Here is a 7,623-nt window from a genome sequence, read left to right on the forward strand (position 1 = left end):
TATATATATACACACACGAGGAGTGCTGAAAAGTTCTTCGCTTTAAGGTTATTGCGAAAGACCTGGTTGCAACCAAACCTTCTGAGTTCTTTAAGACGGCTTAGAAAAAGTGAAGGACAGCTACAATAAATGCGTAAGTCTGAAAGGGTAATATGTCAAATAAAATCTTGATTAATTGATCCAACTGGTTTTTTTTCTACTCAAAGCCAGGAACTTTTCAGCACCCACCCGTCTGTGCCTGTGTGTGTGTGTTTAGAATATTCCGTTTGTTTAGTATCCATCTTCCACTTTAAAGTGAGTTATAATGTAATAAACAAAATAAACGCACTTTAAAGTGCAAGATGGACACTAATAAATGGCTAAAATGTCAAGTAAACAAAAAAGAAGTTAACATGACTGCACAATTATTTTTAAAAATGAATATTTTATGTGTATTCTGTTTTCTTTAAACTATTAATTATTTCTCCTATATCGAAAAAAATGAAGTCTCCCTAGTAACAACTAGATTTTCAGAAGTGGAATCTATTAAGAATGGTTCAGGATTATCAATCGACAGAAGCTAATAACTGATGCTCGCTTGGCTAACATATACACACGCACGCACACGCACGCACACACACACACACACACACACATACACACACACACACACACACACACACACACATATATATATATATATATAGGTTTGTATATTGGTACTGTGGCAGTATATGATGCATTTTATAGTCAAAGTAACAGACCTGTCAAACTTACAACGTTTGCTTGGTTTTTGTCATGTTACTGAAGATGGAATGATTATACTGATTCTGAGATTGGATTGTTTTAATTGTTCTAACTGCTGTTTCTTTTATATTGAACTGCTTTGCAGTCTCTGTTGAAGCTTTTCAATTTTGAAGTTGATTTAATATGTTACATCTCATTTCGAGAGAAATCCACTTTATTAACATTTGAAATTCTGTTTATTATTCAATCTCGAAAATATTTAAGAAAACATATCAAAAATATCTACATTAACTGTTGATTTTAGTGTGCAATATACAAGATTTATGAATATAAAACGAAATGAGGATGAATAACCGGGAGGTTAACTGTAGGGTCCTTACCAAAATTATTCTAAAGTGATTCGGTCCAAACTAGTGTAAAGTACTGTGTAAAACGAGATATAGCTGTAGTTGTATACAAATATTATAGGCGTCAATGTAGCAGAGTTGTTAATGTGTTAGAGAGAATGCACAACGATTATCGTTCTGTATGTTAGCTCTCTTAGTTCAAATCTTGCTGAGGTCAGGTTTGCTTTCCATCTTTGGAGAACATAGAAATAATAAGCTGAGCTTAGTACTAAATTTGATTTGTCTAATTTATCCCTATTCTTAAATTTACCTTAAACATTCGTTTGAAGTAACCTACATTCAAGTTTAGATAGAGATGATCTCCTAAGACGTCATTAACTGTTAAGGAACAATTATCCCTGCTATGTATGTATGTGTATGTGTATATATATATATATATATATATATATATATATATATATATGTTGGATTAGATTGTTTACACACACACACACACACACACACACACACACAAACACATATATATATATATATATATATATATATATATATATTAGATCATTTACACACACAGTCACTTATATACATATATCTATAAATATATGTATGCACATAAACACACCTATATACATCTACATATACGTATATATTCACATATATGAATATAAATGCTTATATATATATATATATATATATATATATATATATATATATATATGCAGCATACACATACATACATGTATATATTTATATATATATATATATATGCATACATATACAGATGCACATACGCGCATAATATTTTTAGTCATGAGAAAAGAAATTTGACCTATTGGCTCATGGCCCCCCGTAATACCTCAAGAACTACATATAAACAAATATTAAACAAATGTTATAATTGCATGCAAATATATATCAACATAGAAATATATAATCATCTTTTCACATACCGGGTATTCGGACGTGTAGACTGGATGTAAAATATCTTGATTGCGAACAGGTCTAGCGAAATTGCATTGACTTCGAAAGTAAAACTATAATCTGTCGCAGTGAGGTGAGATTTAAAATTCGAACATCTGGTCCATTCAGTCCAAAGCGACTCTTTTTGTTGTTGATTTGTTTGGCGCTTATTCCATAAATTACTTCTGTCGCGAAAAAAGAAATAATTATCGATTACCTTCTCATGATGATAGGTTGGTTACATATGGTGACGACGAATGATTTTTAATTGTGATGTCATTTAAATAACCATTTCGAATCGCTTCAGTTGTAATACTAATGATATGTTTTAAAAAACATGAATGTTACAATTTCCCATTTCAAGTTCTAAAATGAATTTAACTGTTAGGGTTGTATACAATATAAATATTAGGTAAGCTGGTAGAGAAAACCCTCTCATCGTCGTTTGACTGGCTAGATTTATAAACTACTTCTTTGATTTGAAAAAGTAAGGATATATTTTTTAATGTTGTTTTGCTTTCGTAATATCCGAAAAGAAATGTAGACGGTCAGGGTTGCAAAGCATTTGCTTGATCAGGACTAAAGCTTGTTCAACAATAACAACAACAATGATTTATCAAGATAATATTCTCTCATATGGGCACAAGCGCCAGAAATTTCAGGGGAAAGGCCTAGTCGATAACATCGACCCTAGTGCTTGTCTGGTACTTTTTTTATCAACGCCGAAAAGGATGAAAGGCGAAGTCAACCTCGGTGGAATTTTAACTCAGAATATTATGACTGACAAAATGTTGCTAAGCATCTTCAGATAGAGAATGTTTGTACATCTACAATATCTACAATATAGAATATGTACATCTACAATATCTACAATACTTTTTGTTGGTTTGATCTCCGATTGTCACCACCTGCTTAAACCAGTGTTTGTATATAATTCTAGACTACATTCGGTCTGTAAACCATTATTTCTGAGCTAATGTTAGGAAAGTAATATACATGTATTAGTTACCTCTTGAATGACAGTGTTACTACCATTAGTTTAGAAATAAATGTTCATAGTTTCAATCCAATCCAGCACTATGCATATATCCAAAACTTAGACATTTGATTATGATCGGAGATCGACAGGTTATGAGGATTAAATATTTAAAAAAGAACTATCTCATCACTAAAAATAAGTTTAATTTTCATTAAAATCATAATTGCATAAATATTTCTCTATTATTTTATTTGAAGAAGGGCGACAGAGTCTGGGTGATGTGATTGGTTTATAGCTTCACCTATAATCTATTGCTTTTCTGGAAAACGTGTATAGAGAGGAGTGCTGGAGGTAAAGCCTGAGTGTGGAAAAGAAGGAAAAGGATTCGGCAAATTATTTCGGAAGACTGGGAAAGGATAACACACAATCAAAGTGACGAGGAAATCAAGATTTTTTCGATAAGTCGTATCCATCTTCCTTGTCGATAGGTGCAGATATAGTTATTGCTATGGTAGATATAACAAGAAGAAAATACATGTCGATGGTTTCATAGATATAGTATGCTGGTGAGTGAAGTTTTTCGAGTAAGTCGGAAAATTTTCTTTTGTATTCGGCAGTTGCAAATCTTGAAAATTATTTTTATACAACCTAAAATCTACACTTTTCCTTGTGTGTGTGTGCGTGTGTGTGTGTGTGTGTGTGTGTGTGTGTGTGTGTGTGTGTGTGTGTGTGTGTGTGTGTGTGTGTGTGTGTGTGTGTGTGTCTATAAGTGAATAGAGAGACTACAGAGATTCAAAATTGATGCAATCCCGTAGTAATATGTACATATACATAAAGTATCATATACCATAAAGTATCGTTATTTCTAGACAATATTGGATAGGTTATACGACTGATTAGCAAAGGCTTACCAATAGCTTACTCAATAATACGCATCAACCGTTCTCCCAAACACTTGTCGTTTCCTCTCTCTCCTTTCTCAGAGGATAAAGGGCTTGACTCATTAATTAGAGCGGGACCTGAGAATGGAGTGGGCAAAACATACTGTGAAATCAACCAGCACCGAAGAGTATAGATTAGTGGTAGGAAAATCAGAGAGAAGAAGAAACACATTTGTGAGACAGACCTTAAAGTGTATTGGCGAGAGACCTCATGCCAGTCAATCTGGTGGCCTTACTTTGGATGTGAACTGTAATGTTAGCGTGTGTAGCAGCAACACCGTGGGAGCAGTACCCCGCTGGCAATTTCTCTTAATCGTTGCAACAAGTCAGAAGTTATTACAGAGGTGCTTCTGGTCCTGAAGTAAGACGCCGATGGTTTTGATGAAAGCTTTGCTAATTTGAGGATGTGCGATCCCCAGAGACAATCCTCTGTGAAAGCACAAACCGACCTTGAGTACACATTCCCTTGAGTATAATTTATAATGACCTTGAGTACGCATGCCCAAGGTGATTATAAACATTATCAGTTTGTAGAAATACACTGTAATTTGTATAGTAGGGTAGAAATATCTCACGAACAACAATGCAAAGGACTAAAAACGAGCGGATAAATCTGAAATATTTACTGCTGATACAAACTGTACAAAAAGATATTTTAGTCAATAATATAGAAATACTAACTGCTTAAGCAACAAATATAGAACAGTCGAGATCTCCCTAAAAAAAAAACTTTCCAATTTCCACATAGCCCAGGGCGATATTTTAGAAATAGAAATTAACGCCAGCACTGAAATAGATAACCGATTTATTTATTCAGTTGCTGCTGTAACATCAAACAAAAATATAGCTTCATATTTGAAAGAATAAATGAACACCTACAAACCCGAAACAACATGGAAAGGGAGTTACAGAGATAAAGTGAGAAAAGAGCTATCAAAGCTGAGTTAAATAGACAATAAAACCTTAAATATTAAAGTAACGAAACAAATAAAAACATTAAGGGAATATAAGAATAGAGGAAAAGAAAGATTAGGAAATTTAGAGAGATTAAGGTTTAGAAATATCAGCAAGGGTTCACGATATTAAGTGATTTCAAAAGTGTCGTTGCCCACTTTCAATTATTTAAAGAACTGCTGAATCATAATGTAAAAGAATCAGCAGCGTAATTAGAAATAGAGAAATTATAGTCGCAACGAAAAAGCAGCATAGAAAAACATCAACAACACAAAATGAAAGGAAAGATTTATAAAATATATCCACTGTGGAGGTGAGTTTGATATAAAAAACCCTGGTATCGAGAGTGGACATAAACAATCGATATGTCTTTGATTTAACATTTTCCTTCTTTCTGGTCCTGAAGTAAGACGCCGATGTTTTTGATGAAGACTTTGCTAATTTGAGGATGTGCGCTCCCCAGAGAAAATCCTCTGTGAAAGCACAAACCAGCCTGCGATATGTTATTATTGAAAAATATTGTATTAGTTAATACCTTTCGTTCTTTTTTTTATTATTTATTCCGGTTATTATGAATGAGGATAATAAGATTCAACTTTCTATTCAACTCACAAAAAGTATATATTACTTATGTAGTTAGGTCACGGTACTTTAGAAATTCAAAAGAAATAGGGGACGCGAATTCTCTGATCGAATTTGGATCAGCCGAGTAATCTGGCAATAAGTACTTGTCCTTGAGAAGTTCTAATTGTTAATTCTTAACGGTTTTATTTTGCATAGTGGAGGCACAATGGCCCAGTGGTTAGGGTAGCGGACTCACGGTGATAGGATCGCGGTTTCGATTCCCAGAGCGGGCGTTGTGAGTGTTTATTGAGCGAAAACACCTAAAGCACCACGAGGCTCCGGCAGGGGATAGTGGCGAACCCTGCCGTACTCTTCCACCACGACTTTCAGTCACTCTTACTTCCTGTTTCTGTTGTGCCTGTAATTCAAAGGGTCAGCCTTGTCACACTGTGTCACGCTGAACATCCCCGAGAACTACGTTAAGGGTACATGTGTCTGTGGAGTGCTCAGCCACTTACACGTTAATTTCACGAGCAGGCTGTTCCGTTGATCGGATCAACTGGAACCCTCGACGTCAGAAATGACGGAGTGGCAACAACAATATTTTGCAAGTTGTTCAACTGGAACCCTCGACGTCAGAAACGACGGAGTGGCAACAACAATATTTTGCAAGTTGTAACACTTATGTTCATCAATAAAAAAAAATACTTCTGAAACAGCTGTAGTGAACCACAATCCATCTGTTGATATTGTTTATCCTTCATCTAACTCAGAATTAACAATTCCTTGGGATCTGGAGTCTACAGATGGCGGTGCAATAGGTACTGTGAGTGTAGCCATGAGCGACCTTGCTGGCCCGTTGTGTATTCAGTCAGCCATTTGTGAATGCAAGCATAACTGGAGAACAAATCCGTGTGTAGTTTAGCAAGGATGTATTTTTCATTATAGATTGTTTGTACACAGTAGCGCTGTCACCGACCCGACCTTGATGCTTTCACAATTTAAATATTGGGTCATCCTATAAACAATGCGGTCTTTTTCAATTGCATGAACTAAAAGTTGGAGGGGAAAGGATTAAACTGCCTGTATCAACTTGCTATAAAAGCTGGTGGAAATTTTACCTTGTACTTATTCTTAGAGGAAGTTTTGAAGAGTGTTGTTCAATTCTAACAGTTATTTTTTCAAAGCTATAACGGAAGTAACAAAGGAGCATATTTTGCTTTATGAATTCAAAAAAGGCAACAATGCAACGGAAAGTGCGGGAAATATTGATGCAGTTTATGGCGATCGGACAATAAGCGTAAGCCAGTGTCTACGGTGGTTCCAGAAATTCCGAGTCGAAAACTACAGCTTAGAAGGCGAGCCTCGTCCTGGAAGACCTGTTGAGCTCGACGAGGACGTCCTGCAAACCCTGGTGTAAAAAAATCCCATTGTAAATGTTGTGGAACTAGCAGAGAAGCTCTTGGATTTGGTCATTCAACCACTTATCAACATTTGCGTGCCATCGGAAAAGTCAGCAAATTGGGTCAATATATTAAATTTTATTAAATTTTATATTTACTCAAATACCCAAAATAACAGGGAGTTTCTACCTCATAAACAGGAGTTACACCACAGTCATTTTGTGATCTTTGCTACCCTGGTATCTATTAACCAATTTATTTTGTCGGAGTTAATTGTTAACTAAGAGAAAATAAATACATATAATATATATATATATATATATGTGTGTGTGTGTGTGTGTGTGTGTCGGTACTTTATATGTCGCAAAACAGCAAGTTGAAAAGATTTGTGGAGTATTATTTATTCGCCATTAACATGTTTCATATGCTAGCAGGAATCACAAAGTCTTACATGTTGCACAAGCATATATTTCCTATTAAAAATACTTCAGACAACGAATCAAATAATACAAAATTTACATATGGATGAAACGTTTATATACAGTTACTAATCGAGGGTAGGATAGACTGCCGGGGAAAACAATAAAGAGCAAATCAAGTAGTAAAAAAATGAGAGAGAGTTACATCCATCCACACACACACACACACACACACACACACACACACACACACACATCCGCATATACACATATATAGACATACACAAGTTATCTAAATTATATATATATATATATATATATACATATACA

At 34.8% G+C, this 7,623-nt stretch overlaps 2 long non-coding RNA genes across 3 annotated transcripts in view; one reads left to right on the top strand and one right to left on the bottom strand.

Annotated features, from left to right (window-relative positions):
- Positions 1-7,623, top strand: part of LOC128247053 (uncharacterized) — a 490,960-nt gene that overhangs the window by 361,535 nt on the left and 121,802 nt on the right. The gene's annotated exons all lie outside the window — the stretch shown is intronic.
- The window catches only part of LOC128247054 (uncharacterized), a 148,565-nt gene continuing 142,971 nt past the window's right edge, over positions 2,030-7,623 (bottom strand). Inside the window, exon 3 of the long non-coding RNA XR_008263495.1 lies at positions 2,030-2,218. This is a non-coding gene — a long non-coding RNA (uncharacterized LOC128247054). The remainder of the gene's footprint in view (positions 2,219-7,623) is intronic.

Source organism: Octopus bimaculoides, chromosome 2 (assembly GCF_001194135.2).
Source record: "Octopus bimaculoides isolate UCB-OBI-ISO-001 chromosome 2, ASM119413v2, whole genome shotgun sequence".
NCBI lineage: Eukaryota > Metazoa > Mollusca > Cephalopoda > Octopoda > Octopodidae > Octopus > Octopus bimaculoides.